We start from the raw sequence: 15,654 nt of genomic DNA, 5'->3' as shown, positions 1-15,654 counted from the left end.
GCTCGATTTAACTTAGTTGTACCACTCGGTACAATACCGTCTTTTAATCGAGCTTGACAAGGTCTCACAAGGAAGCTTTGACTCTTCATTCTTATCCCATGGTCGGTTCTTATCTCAACCCACAAGATAATTTCTTCTTCACCTCCATGCTTTCACGCCATTTTCATGCTCCCATGCCATTTTTACCTTGCCACCATGCAATTGAAAAGAAAAATAGAGAGAATCGGCCAAGGAAAGAAAAGAGAGAAAAGTGGAGGGCTTGGGTAGTGAGTGATTCAAGATTAATTGAAGAAAAATCAAGTGGGTCTCAAGATTCAAGAGTCATAAGGTAAGGATTTTGATTTTAGCTTGAGTAATTTTTGGAAATGAGTTGGTAATTGTGTAAGTATTTTTGTGGTAGCTATGGTGGCCATGGGTGTGAGGAAATTGTGAATTTTGTTGGGTGAAATCTAAGCTAAAACCAAGTGGTAAACTTAATGCTACAATTTAAAGTCTATGATTAGTTTAATATTGTGAGAATGATTGTGTACAATATGTAGTGTTATGGTGTTGTCACGGGTATGGTTGGAAAGCAATTATATTAATTGGAAGCTTGGAAAAAAATGGATTGTGTGGATATGTGTTGTTAGAAAAGGCTCAAAAGGTTATGGATGTTGGTGCGTATGAATGAATATTGATGTTATGCTTGGTGGTAACATGTAAATGAGAATGGTAGTACATGTACACTTAGAAAATGCTTGATGGAAGTGAATTTATAGTTGCTGCCATATGCTAGGTTATTGTTGTGGAAATGATGGTTGAACTTGATAAATATCCTTAGAAAGGATTAATATATGTATTAGAGTCATAAATAAGTTGCCTGTAATTATAATTTAAAGAATTATGCAAGTAAAGGATAAAGGCAACTTTAGTAAAAATGTGTTAAGATGTATATGAATATGCAAGGTTAAGTGAGGAAAAGTGGTGATTCTAGCATAGTATGAGTTATTAACATGATGGGAATGTTTGAATAAGAAGGAAAATGGGAATGATAAACACTAAGATTATTGAATTTGGATTGTTGCTAGGAAGTATATAAGTAGAAAAGTTTTCAGTGGTAGCGTGTTGGGTGAAGTAACGAGTGACCAGCAAGTATAAATTACAAGATACGCACCCGAATCAATAATGACCAAGCGTCTCGCTATTCTAAGGTGAGTGGGGGGTGCCTATTTCAAAATTTCCATAGCTATATAATGTTATACGTATTATAAACGTTGCCGGATTTCATTAAATGCAATTGTGGAAAGCATGAGTTGTTAGCCTCGTTAGGATATTTCTAAACAGATTTACAATGATTTATACACTGTTATTGTGGAAAGCAAGAGCTGGTAGAACTCGTAGGAAATTGTGGATGCAAGTTGTTTTGAAAATTGTTTGGATATATCTATAAATGAGCTATATACGTAAAGTGTTTTAAGAATAGAGAACAAGCCTTTTATATTGTTTTGCATTCAAAATCTGTGCCTTGTATCTTTTGTGTGATATGCATAGTTAAATGCAGTTGTTAAATGATTTAAAATGGATGTTTTGAGCACCGATTTTAGTTCGATCTTTGTATAAGAGAATACACCATGCCTTTTTACGTGAAAAGTAATTTGAAAGGTTATTGAACCTTGTTTTCAAATGTTTTAAGCAAAAGACTTGGAAACCTCAATGTGATTTTTGAAAATGGTTTTGACAAACGAAGTGCGTCGAGGGTAGGTTGGCTGTCACTTCGGTTAATTGTAACCCTCATGCATAAGTGAGCTCTAACTAGAGAACCTTTGGGTCATCGACAGACGATTAGGCATGGCAGGGGCCACGACTTGTGATATGTATACGTGGCTAGGCCACAAGTGGTCTGGTGTAGTGAGACTCCCGAATGTGCACAGTTGCTACCGCTTGATTCTCCGATGTCGACCAACATCGTGGAGACTACCATGGCTATGGGAATTCGGTGGAGTATGACTCTCGGATTATTTTTACGTGGAAGTGGCTCCACGTGTTGATATTATACTTTCTTACTCGAGAGCCTTGTGAGTTTTCAACGTGTACTCTCTTATAGGTGGAGAGTTAAGATTTTCTCTGTAGCTCCCATTGTTTAAATAAAAGCTTTCAATGCTTACTTGACAAACATGAGTTGATTTAGGTGGCTGTACACTTTGATTTCTCTACATGCCACACATTTTGGGCGTGTGATTACCTTTTTACTGTGTTTCATAATTTGATGGCAATGATGTTTCTGGTGATTGAAACTCTTTCTATTACACTTATTTTCGACACTGTTTTGGCAAAGAAAGCACTATATTATGATTCTACAATATCATTTTTACAAGGCACATATATCCTCATTGTGGTTTGGTTTATAAGATTTGCATTTTATATTCTGGTTTTATCATTCAAATGATCTGCTTATTGCTTGTTTCCCATCTACTTCCTGCTCACAAAGCTGATTATCACTGAGTCTATGAGACTCACCCCCTTATTTCCCTTTTGCAGATAGTGATCGGCCTAGTGTGTAATCATCAGCACTTATGGTCCATTGCAGATAGGTCAAGGCATCTCATAGCATTTCATTCCAAGTCACTCTGCTGTTAGAGGTCGAGTCGTAGCACTTTGTTTATTTAATTGTAAATGGATAGTGGCCTTGATATAAGTATTAAACTGGAGACTTTAGACCTCATTGTATATACTTATGATTATATGTTTTAAGATTGAATTGATTATTATAATTAGGGTTCAAGTTATGATACAAAAAAATATGGTTTAAGCACTAATATGGATTGGTGAACGAGTATAGTGCATTATCAGGAATCTCTAATAAGGCTTGTTTGGGTCTAGTGGGTTATGCCTATTAGGCCCATGCATCGGTCATGGCCCAAGATTTAGGCTGTGGCTGAACTCTTCAAAATAGCTTGGAAACTCTTAAAGGAATTTTTTCCCTTTTTAATGCTCACTAAGGAAATTCAACTACAAGTCTACCAAGGTGAGTAATGAGTTAGGGTTGATTTTTAAGTTGTTAATGATGGCTAATAATTAGATTTGTGGGCTGTTTAATTGTTGATAGTTATATTGTGGTGAAAATGAGATTATTTATTACTAGTGTGATTATAATAGTACAAATAAATGACTAGCTAATGACTTGAATGTTAGCCTTGTAAATTTACAAGTAAATTAATACTTGAAATGGGAATTAGGGGCTATTTTGATGGGTGGAGATTGTTGGAGGGAGAAATGATTAATAATTATGGTAATTCATGGTTTAACTAGTGGTATGGATGACTAATTTAATAAAAGGCATTGTGTTCATGTGAGATGTCACTAAGGGAATTACCTAAGTTTGGAATTGTGAATTTTAAGGATGATATAGGTGCTGGAAAATGGAAGTAATAAAAGAAGTGTTATGAAATTCGTTGGTGTTAGTATTAGGTTGACTAGTCAAATGGTAATTTAAAAACTAGTTAGGGAAAACTAGGAAAGTTTGATTTAGGAAACAACCTTTGGATTTATATTCATGCAAATTGGGTTGGTTGTGATGCTATTGTGTGAGATAGGTTCCAATGAGACCCCACATCTCCACTTGGAGCATTAGTTGAAGTTGGAGTCGATCAAAAGAATCAATAAAGACAAGTGAGTGAACTTGCATTTAAAACGTTTGAAACAAATGAGCATGTGTTTGAGTAAAGTATTTAAATATTCTTGGTTAACTCTTTTAAAGAAAATCTTGCACGGGAACAAGCCTTTTCGAGTGATATTTCTATGTTGTTAAACGTGAAATGTGACGAATCACATGTTTGAAATATTATGTTGAATTGTCAATTGAATTATGGCGCGTGATGCATTAGAAATTTTGTGATGTCCTAAACTAGTGGCATAGTAGTTAATATTATTTTCTTTGACTGTTGGACTGTGCAACCATGTGTATGACCAATAAAACAATGAACTTTGTGGAATGCATTATTATGCAAAAAAAAATTATTGTATGTTGTTATGTGTGTTATGCTTTGAAAGGTAATATTGAATGATAATTATAATCGTGCGTGTGCGGTGTGGTAGTGCACATGACGGTGATGGTGGTGAGCAGTGTGGGAGTGCACATGATGATATATGCCATGTGCAGTGTGGGAGTGCACATGATACTTGCCATGTGCGATGTGGAAGTGCACATGAGGATATTAGCTATGTGCGGTGTGGCAGTGCACATGAGCTAAGTTGAGGTTGGCGGTTGTATACGCGGAGACTTGTTGACTAGTGTGGGGATGACCTTGGTGTATGTTTGAATATTCTATATATTTATATACACATAATGAATACATGAATTCTTACACGCATGTGTACTTATTTTGTAGAGTAGAGATGTTTGGAAAATGTAATGTGATTGAATTGAATGTTGAAAGTTGATATCCATAAATGTTTCCAAATGAGTTAAAAGACATCATAGCATTGAATTTGGTGTTTGAAGAATAAATTGCATTGTTTTTAACATAAGTGCATCGTGTTTCCTAAAACCTTCTGTATCATTGCTTGTTCCCTTCCTATGTTCACTCACTGGGTTTATACTCATTCTTTTCAACTTCATGTTTTCATTTTTAGATTCGGAGGTGGTTGGGACCCAGATTGAAGTGTCCACTTATATTCACCTTTTGGTAGGTTTACCATGGCATTTAGTAGCAGTACCCTTACCTAGAGTCATTCCGCTAGTAGTCAAGGGTCTATTGCATTTGTGCATGTATACTTGATGTGAATTACTAAGATTTATTTTGTAAACATTATATGTCTATTTTGATTGAAGATGCCATTATGAGCTGGCAATTGATGACACTATTTTGAGATGATACAAATGCGTATTTGGTTGCCGTGGTATATTATTGAAGTGCTTATAGTTGAGAATTACGAATTGTGATTTTAGAAATGATGATGTATGATTGATAGATCGATGAACAGGATCACATAAAAAAGCTTGCTTGGGCTTGGTGGGTTATGCCCATTGGGCCCATGCGCCGGTCATGGCTCAAGATTTGGGCTGTGATAGGTTTGGACCCAAATAGGATGACTGTATGCTTATAGAGTAAAATGCAGTGAAAATTGGTCGTAACTCAAAAGACATATCTTACCATCTACAAGCTAACTTGAATTGACTTTAAAAGCTAGCGATCAAAACCTGACCCTGACCAGAAACAACTTGCCCAATTGCCACCTCTAAATAGATCCCTAGTTCTCAATTTGTTTAAAAGGTGTCCATGTCGGTTGAAAAAAGCATCTAAAAATATATTCAATAGTTGTTTGAGCTATTTTGTATCTTTGCTTGTTAATGAGGTGACTAAAGCTTAGCCTAAGTTCTTAACTCGCTAAATGAATTAAGCTTGAGGTTTCTCATAACTTATCTCTGGTAGGCTTGTAAATATGAGTGTTTTTATGCCACTTGAAAACAAGTTTAATTTAGGTCCTTGACTTCCTTGGAATGTTAAAGATATTATCATACTAAAGAGGTGTTTTGGAATCTTTCATGTGTTAAATGTGAATTTGTGTTCCCAATATGTTGATATACAGCTGATAAGCTTTAGGTTTTTAGATTTTGAAATTTTAATTGATCAAAAATAAATTTCTTTTTTTCCCTAAAACTACTTGTTAGTTCTAAGTCTCTTTGGCAAGTGTTTGAAAGAGACTGGTTGAAGCATTGTACTCAACTGAGCTGAGTGTGAACTCTTCCTATAATGATGCCAACATTAAATGGTCAAATGGTCAATTTGTTTTAAACTGATATAGTTATAGGTTTTTGCAGTATATGGTTTTGTGGTTTTCTTAATTCAATTTTAAATGTCAACTTGATATTTGAAATCATTACTTTCATTAAATTGCCACACTTTGCAAATTTTTACCCCTCTCCTACTTTCTGAGCTTTTGGAGTAAGCTCTTTTGCAGAAGTTTTTGGGCCTGTCAAGGTCAAGGTTTGGAATATTATGACTCTTACATGAAGAAACTGCATTAAACTATTTGCCAATTGTTTGATATAGAGTGTTATGCTTAAGCTAATTTTTTCCTATGATTGCACATTACTGATCATGTTGATAGGGAGGCCTTTCATCAATAAGCACTTTTTTCTAAGTGATAAATTGCACAATGTGATTTATAAATACTTCGACTTACTGTGTGAAATTATATCTTTAATATGCTGTAATTTTTTTTATATAATTAAAGGAGTAGGGATTCGAACCCTGTTATTTAGCAGAGAGATTATGCACCAACCAATGAGCCAAATGCTTAAGAATGTTAGAATCCTTTCATTGTATTTTCTACAATGTTAGAATGTTTAACCATGTGTTACAAGGTTGTCATAGAAAATTGATGTCATTACTGCATAAACTAGAGCCTAAAATATCCATGAAATTCACATATGCACTGAACTCATCAATAAATTGACTCACGTAAAAGCTTAACATTCAATAATGGTTCAAGAGTATAATAAATTTTAATAGCATTTCATGTAAAACTCTTGAGAATTTTATTTATGCATGACATGCAAATATTATCTGAGATGGATTGTTTTCTACCTACTTTTTTCTTTTTTTAATAGTATAAACTATGTGAAACCATCATGATATTTTTATAATCCTAATGTACATATATTTTGCAGCATTTGCACCAATGAATGGAGGAACAGCCTTGAACAGCTATGATACAAACTCCAAAAACCAGCCGTTTGACACTCAGAGATACTTTTCTGGTAGTGACTAACAGTATAGTGAAAGAAATGGAAACATAGGAACAAACATGAGAACTTTTAATGTTTAGATATTTCATCCATATTTAACTTTATGTTTAGATATTTCATGGTTATGATGATTTATAATAGCATCAATTTGATTTTGATTTTCATATTTTAATGTGTACTTTTGTTATGAATATTGAATATTAATTATGATTTGCGCAGATTAATTATGATGACTAATAGAATTCCGTTGATGATTTCAAACTCAAATTCATAGGCAATGATTAAATTACCAACAAAAATTCCATTGGTAATTTCCAATGAAATTTCATCTAAAATGACTAAATTATCAACAAAAATTTCGCTGGTAATTTTCAATAGAATTTCATTGGAAATGACTAAATTATCAACAAAAACTCCATTGGTAATTTCGAAAGAAATTTCGTTGGTAACATATTACTAACAGAAAATTTTGTTGGTAATTTCCAATGGATTTTCATTGGAATCATATTTCGAACAAAAATTTCAATCGGTAATTTTTGTCTTTTTGGATAGATTGATATTAAAATAATAAAAAATATTATTGCTTTTTTGAACAGAATTTTTTGTTAAAATTTTTTGATGGATTTTTTACAACAAGCTTTTCCAACGACCCCTTTAGCAACAGAATTTTAAATGGATTTTTTTTGTTGAAAATCAATTGGAAGCAGTCAATTTCGATGGAAATTAAACTTTTTCCTATAGAATTTTTTGTCGAAATTAACAAAATTTTTAGTAGTGGTTTGAGTTTAGGTTAAATTTTTATGTTAAGCATCATTGTCAGGATGAGATTTCCATATATTGAGCACATTTTCTTTTGCTTAGAATTGTTGTGTATATTTAGAGACGGTTTACATTGATGTGAATTTTAGTTATGTCAGGAATTTTAGAATGTGTTTGATTCTTTCTTGAGGTGAAATCCTATGCAATACTTAGTTAAGAAAATGAATTAGGCCATCTTTGGACCATTTGAGCCTTTCGAGCCTATCTTTATATATTTTTATCCCTAGTATACTTCATTGAGCCAAATATTACCTTTTCTTTGTCAAACACCTATTTTATATAGTCTAGCATATAATAAATTTTCAATTTTGCATCCTTCACACCTAAGTATGTTAATCATTTTAGGAAGTGTATTGAGTTGGATGTTGAATAAAGTATAAGGTGGAGTTGTTGAAAAGTTCAAATATGATTAGTATTCACCCCACTATCTAGATTAAAAAAAAATAAGTTTGGGGTGTAAAATTATGATGAAAAAAAATTAAGGAAAAAAAAGAATAAAGTGTTGGACAAAAGTAAAAGTTGAAATCAAGTAGAGGGAATTACGTAGAGTATAATTTGAGCTCTAAGAAGGTCTTAGAATGATTGATGTGCTTAGGGTGATTTGAGCCTTATAATATCCTTCATCCTACCTTGACCCTTTCCATTCATTATAAGCCATTTAAAGTCCTAAAGATCCTTGAATTAGCATCAGTCTACATTAGTGGATAGGGAGATGAAAAACAAACTTATAGGATTCTAATACTAATTCGAATTTCGCATAAGTATAAACTTATCTAGATTACATGATATTCTTTGTAAAAAGTTGCACACACACAAAAATTCATTCAAGAATGAGTTTGCACTTGAATTGAAGCATGGACTTGAATGATATTTCTGTGAACCTTGAGTTGAGATTTTGAGATAACTTTTGAGGAAATTATGAGAGATCATTGGTTTGGTGTGAGTTATCTTTAGCAAGTTGTCATCTCTAGTTATTTGTTTTCATAATTTAAGTGCTTTCATCATTTACGATTGCTTTCATTTTTGTTTAAGTTTTCTTTTATGTTTTTGCTCAAAGACTAGTAAAATCTTAAGTTTAAGGATGTGATAACTCTATAATATAGAGTTATCTTGTCACTTTTGAACTTTAAAATCAATTAAGTCTTTGAGTTTTGATATGAATTAGTCTCGTTTTAGGAGTTTATTTTAAGTTTCGCTTTAAGTTACTTAGTAGTTTTGTTTTAGTTGATTTTAGGTTGATTTAGGTCTCTTTAAATGAGAATAGTTATATGGTTTTGAGCTTTGTAAGTGCTCATTTGAATGAGTTCGGATCAAAGAAGAAAAGCAAAATTTAAACTCAAAAATAGAACATTAGGCATCCCAGCCATGGCTGAATAGGGAATGTAGCACCGTGAAAAGAAAAACTTTGGCAATCAAACCACGAAGCCCAAGGATGGAGGCCACAATGCTGAAGGTAGAGAGTAGAAAAAACTAAGCAAAAAGCTTGACATTGCAGTGCCGAAGGAATGGCACTGCGGCGTCGACACGATAGCTTCTCCAAGCAACAATTTGGGACTTCTATTTTGAGTAGGATTCTGAGGCTTATTTAAAGACCCTTTCAAATCACTTGAAGGCAACAATTAAGATAGATTTTCTCTGAAGAAAAAGAGTTGTTAAGCAAACCAGAAAGCAAAGAAAAACTTTTGAAAATTCAAGATCGAAAACCTGACAAATCTGGGTTTTCTTTCTTCTTTAGTTCTTCTTATACTTTCTTTGTTTTGTGTTGATGGTTAAAATTTTTTGGATTACGTTTTTAGTAGTTATAAGGAATTAAATTTTTTATTTAGAATTGTAATTGAACCCACAATGCTGTTTAAATTTTTAATACTCTTTTTTTGCTTATGATAGTGTTTGAGTTGTCTATTTTAATCCTATAATTAATGGATCTAATTGCCTGATCACCAATTATATAGATCAGGTAACCTAAACAGAACTAGAAGAGGAAATTTAGTGTAAGCCTTGGATGAAATAACATATGTTTAATGTCAATTGCATGAGATGATTGATTTGATTCGTTTGTATGGTAGGAATACACTTACATGTCATATATAGTGAATTTAAAGTCTAAGCTTAATGAGTCTTTAATTACAATTTATATAGGAATATAGTAGATTGGTTAAGAGAGATATTTTTATGAGAACATTAGAAGAGACTTATAAATAGACTAGAGCTTTAAGTCAACAGCTTAGTTGTTTAGTAAGTAAAGAGAAAGTAAAAGAGATTCAAGTGAAGTGTTGAGTAGATATTGTGGTTCTAGACTTTGTTTGGTTGATTTTTATAGTTTAAATTACCATTCTTGTTAGGGACGATTTTTTTTAACATTCAAAGGTAAGGTGTTTTCAAAAATAACCCTTTTTTAATTTCAACTATTTTTAACCAAGAGAAAAGATTTTTGGATAAAATTACCCTTAATGAAACCTCCTTATATTCAAGTGCACGTGTTGAAAACAATATTGTTATATTATATGTTGAAAAAGAAAAGTTGTTACACATCATTTTTTATATTATTATAAAAAATGTAACAAATAAAATAACCCCAAAAGCTAATTATCCAAATTTGAGGATTTTGGATAATATCTTTTTGCCTAAATCCATTTCATCCCAACAATAACGTTGACGATGAATAACTTTTCATTACATCTTCCTTTCCATGTCAAATTCCTTTTTGATTTTAAACTTTATCTTTATTGTGAAGATATTTAACTCTAAGAGTTTATGTTTTAGTAATATACAAAGATAGAGACCAAGTTACATATCATGTTTGAAAAATGTTATTATTATACGCCAAGTTAAAAAAAATGTTGTTACAAGCCATGTTGAAAAAAAATTATTATACGCTGTTTAATTCCAAAAGTTTATGTTCTAGTGAAATACAAAGGAGCAAGTTACACACCATTTTAAAAAAAGTTGTTGTTACACACTATGTTCAAAAACATTTTATTACACGTTATTTTGAAAAAAATGTTCTTAAATGCAGACATGTACAAAAACATATTCAATAGATTTGTTATACGCTAACTGCATTAGAGTTGTTACATGCAAACATGGCATGTAACAACTCTAGGTAGTGCTCTAATTAACAGATTTCATTTCACTTGTAACTTCAACCCATCAACTTTTAGGTTTTGTGAATGTAAACTAATTGTTGATTTTTCAAGAAAATTTTACAAAAAAAATAAGAACTTTGAAAATTTTCAAAAAAAGAAAAAGATGAATAGAGTAAGGGATTTGAATTAAGCCAAATTATTGTCTTTTATCATACCTTGACCCTAGACATACATTATAAGCTTAATAAATACTTATTAATCTTTGACTTAGTATTTGTCTACATTAGTGGAGAGAAAGATTTAAAGTAAACCTATGGACTTCTAGTACTAATTTGAAATTTTGTATTGGCATAAACTCATTCGGATAAATATAATGTTCTTTGTAAAAGATTTCACACACACACACAGAAATTTATTCGAGAATGAGCTTGCATTTGAATTGAAATATGAACTTGAATGATGCCTCTATTTTGTCTTGAGTTGGAGATTTATATATATACCTTTGAGGAAATAATGGAGATCAAATGACCCAATCATTGGCCATAACCGGTGCAAGGACCCAATAGGTAAAGCCCATTATGCCCAAACAAGCTTCATAGTCATACTTATATCATATAGGTTTACACATATCTCATATAGTAATATCCTATCATATTCATTTATCATTCTTATCCAAACACGTAATATATCTTAAGTATGCCTTAATATTAAAATATTAAGTGTTGACATTATCTTTATATATTCTTCATCAAAAGTATTTGACATGTTCCCATTTAATGGTTATATCAACACTACTAGACTTCTATCGAGTACAAAATAAAACATGACAAGATAGCGAAGTGATTTGAATTGGTGGAGCCTAGTGAATGCCATGGTAACACCTACCAGGAAAATGGATAAAGTTAGAACTACCCTACTATGATCCAACTAACTTTTGTTTCGAAAACTTAAGAACATGAATTTTGAACGGTGAGCATAAAACTTAGTAAGGGAACAAGCTTATACCAAAAGGAGTATGTTACATAGCTATGCTACTTCCTTTGAAACCATGCACATTTCTTATTTTGAAAAACCAAAACTATGATGCATTACATCCTTGACACATAAAACAATTATATCAAATATTCAACTCATTTGACAAGACTTAAGCATTTCGTTAAGCACACTCACTTACCTCTCTCCAAGCAAAAGAACACCCTCAAAATCTTTAAACACACTCACTTACCTCTCTTTGAGCATTTAAGTTTTCCTCCTATCATTTATTAAGTTGATTTTTCTACTACATCTTGTGCCCATCTTGTTTAAGCTTAAACCTCCATAACTCATCAACCTTTAAGAGGCATTCTAGCTTCATTTATTGTTCAGTGGTTATACCTTAACCAAGTGAAAAGGTAGAAACGTTCAATCTTATCCTTGAAAAGATTAGTGTGAAGGTTGTGTTTGAACTTTTAAAAGGTATTTTTGTAGTACCCCGTATTTTAATCTGCTGGCTAATAAAGTTTACGGATGCCAATTGAGGTTGATTACTGAGTTAAAAGGGTAATTTAGAAGTGAACCTATGAAATCTCGATCTCTATAGGCACATAACTAAAAGTAGACGCGATTATGCGAACTAAGGGTAATTTCGTAATTTCTCTTGGTAGGCTCCTACGAGTGAGTTGTTTTTATGCTATTAAGGTCTAAATAGGCCTAAGGAATGAATAAATGATGTTTATGATGGTAAATAAATGAGTAAAATAAAAATAATGATAATTTCCACGGTAGGGGTAAAATGGTCATTTTTCATCTCGAGTATAAATTTTTTTGTTTCGTGAACTCGAGTACCTTTAGACTATTATGGACTTTGTTTCGGTGTCAAAAGAGCAAAAAGGTTTCACAAAGGATGGGAGGAAGACAAAGCCACCATGTTAAGGGCATTTTCGTAATTTTAGTAGAAATTTGGATTTACTTGAAGCATAAATATCTATGCTCTAACAACTTCTCCTTCTTCATCCTAGCCCTTATCTTCATTTCACATTTTCTTCATTCTCCATGGGAGAAAAACCTTGAATCCTCCATAAATCCCTCATAGAAAGTCCAAATTTCATGCTTTTGCCCACTTCTTCATAGGGTTTTTCATGCCCTTCCACTTTTACACCCTCAAACCCTCAAAAAGTCTTTGTTCAGCACTTTGTCTCACTAGTTGAAAGTTTTAGAGAGAGAAAGAGAGACTTGCCATAGTAGCTTGGAAGCTTTTGAAAAGGAATTCAACAAAAAAAAAAAACCCACCAAGGTGAGAAATGAGTTAGAATTTGATTTTAAGGTGTTAGAGATGGCTAGAAATTTGATTTATGGGCCGTTATATTTTTTATAGTTATATTGTGGGTGATAGGTTCCAACAAGGCCTCACATGTCTGTTTGAAGTGATAATCGAAGTTAGAGTCGATTAGAGGTTCAACAATCCCAGTGAGTGAACTTGCATTTTAAAAATTGTTTTGGGAATGTGAATGTATCTGCACAAAACCTTTGAATGATTTTATCCAACTTTTCTTAAAAAAACTAGTGCCTTTGGAACAAGCTCTTGATAAATTGTCTCTATGTTGTGACTTGTGGATGTTATGGATTCATGCACTATTACATTGTGTTGGTATATATATATATATATATATATATATGTTGTGCATGAATGGTTGACATTGTGTGATAATGATAACCGTCCGTGCGCACGATGTGGACGGATGCACATGCCGATGATGACAGTGGTGAGGGAGTTGGATGATGAAAGTGCCCATGTGCACGATGTGGGGGGATGCACATGATGGCACTAATTGTGCATGATGTGAGAGGATGCACACGATGACTCCAGCTATGTGCACGATGTGGGGAGAAGCACATGAGTTAGGTGAGATGATGGTGGCATTGGTGTTTATGTATGTATATATGTATATATATGTTTGTGAAATAAAAGTTCATGAATATAGTATATGGTTGTAATGCATGTGAAATTTTGGCATGTTGAACTTTGGAAATTTTTGAGTATTTCATGTTGAAATTGGCATGATGAATCTTGAGAATGTCCCATTTTCTTGCAAATTGAGTTTATTGTAGCACCAAATGGATTTTTAGTGCAAAGGAGGTCCTTTTTACACTTAGGTGCCCTGCTTCTCGTTACAGCGAGAAACATTCTATTTTGGCAGCCAACAACTCGCTGCAGCGAGATCTCTCAGGTTCTGATGCAGTGCCTTCACTTTGATGAAGATTTTGACCATTTTTCCATATGAATTGGTAAAAGTGGTAAACATCAAAGTTGTATCCCTATCTCTTAGCTTTCTAATGGTCTAAAAATCAGGTCAATTAGACTTCTTTAACGAGAGATATACTAGAAAAACTGAAACACATGCAAACTAACACTATTTCTCGCTGAAGTAAGAAACTTTCTCTTTTGGCCGCCCAAATCTCACTACATCGAGAATGAATTTCACTGCAGCGAGAAACTTGCTGCCATGCTTGCTACCTTGCTTAATTTTGACCTACTTTTCACCCATTTAACTTCATGGATTGATCATGGGTTTGTGAAACACTATAAGGGTATTAATCAAGGTTTGAAATGAGGGGTTTTTAGTAAGAAATTAAATCAAGTGCATCATGATTTCCAAATTCTTCATATCGATTGTTTGTTCCCTTCCTATGTTCACTCACTGAGTTTATACTCACGTTTTTAAACTTCATGTTTTCAGATTCAGAGGCAATTGAGACCTATATTGAGTCGCACACATATGCTCGCCTTCTTGGCAGGTAATATGGCATCTCAGTAGAGGTACATTCACTTAAAGTCACTCCGCTGACGGTTGAGAGTCTTTTATCTGTGTACATGTATATGGAATGTAAACTATTATGAGTCATGTTATAAATGAAGTATGTATATGTTGGATTGATGATGATGCCTTATGAGACGGCAATGAATGACAATACTTTAAGATAATACAAATATGAATATTCAATCGCTATAAATTATTACTGAAACATTCATCACTGAGAACTAAAATATGTGGTTTTAGAAATGATGGTTGGGATTAATGATCGGGATTGCATAAATAGGCTTGCTTGGGCTTAGTGGGCTATGCCCATTGGGCCCATGCGCAAGTCATAGCTTGGAATTTGGGTTGTGACAAAGTTGGTATTAGAGCTCTAAGTTTAGCCGAGTCCTAGGGATTCTTGTGTCAGTCAGCGGAGTTGTCGAAGCTAATGTAGAGTCTTATCTATGGTTTGTGACTATAGCACAAGTCATAGACAGGAAGTTATATGAACTCCTATTCCTAGTAACCTACCATTTTGCTATCGTCATGTAAATGGCATAAATGGTATCGCTGCTCAGGTTTGATTTGCCACCCGAGACACAAACCATTATTGGAAAAATTTTTAAGCAAATGCTCCTAATGAAAGGTCAACATAATGATATATTCCTCTGACTAAGGATGGAGGAAGGTGAAGCTAGACTGTTAGGTTTGTAATAATTTATTCATTTGGTGGAATTATGATTCGAACCCATGGTTATAAAAAAAATTAATTAAAATTTTGGAGACTATGAATTGTATTTGAGGTGAATATAAGGAGGACGTACGATAATGATAATAAGAGCAGTATTTGACTGGAATGAATAGTGAATGTTATGACTCGCTTGAGGTTTATAAATTTAAATATCAAGGAAAGTGTAAACCAACGTTTAGGTGTACGGAGGCAAGTGCACTATGTTAATTAAGCTTGACATGCCCCTATAGAAATGGTGTGGGCTTTTGAAATATTTTATAATCGTATAAGTGTTGAATATGTGTATAATAGCTTCAATGGGGTTGGTTTTGATTCTAATTAAGTAATTGTAAGATTCCAAGGCTTGAATTGAATTATTGTGGTTTATGGTTATAATTGCATGAATTAGCTCAAGGGCGAAAATCACTGATAATTATAATTGATGTATGGTCATGAAGTAAAAGGCTAGTAAATGATCTCCTCTAAGGATGAGCTTGAATTTTGCTATGCTTA

The sequence above is a fragment of the Theobroma cacao genome, chromosome 2, assembly GCF_053813885.1.
Source record: "Theobroma cacao isolate CCN51 chromosome 2, ASM5381388v1, whole genome shotgun sequence".
Taxonomy (NCBI): domain Eukaryota; kingdom Viridiplantae; phylum Streptophyta; class Magnoliopsida; order Malvales; family Malvaceae; genus Theobroma; species Theobroma cacao.
Note: the sequence above shows the minus strand (reverse complement) of the source record.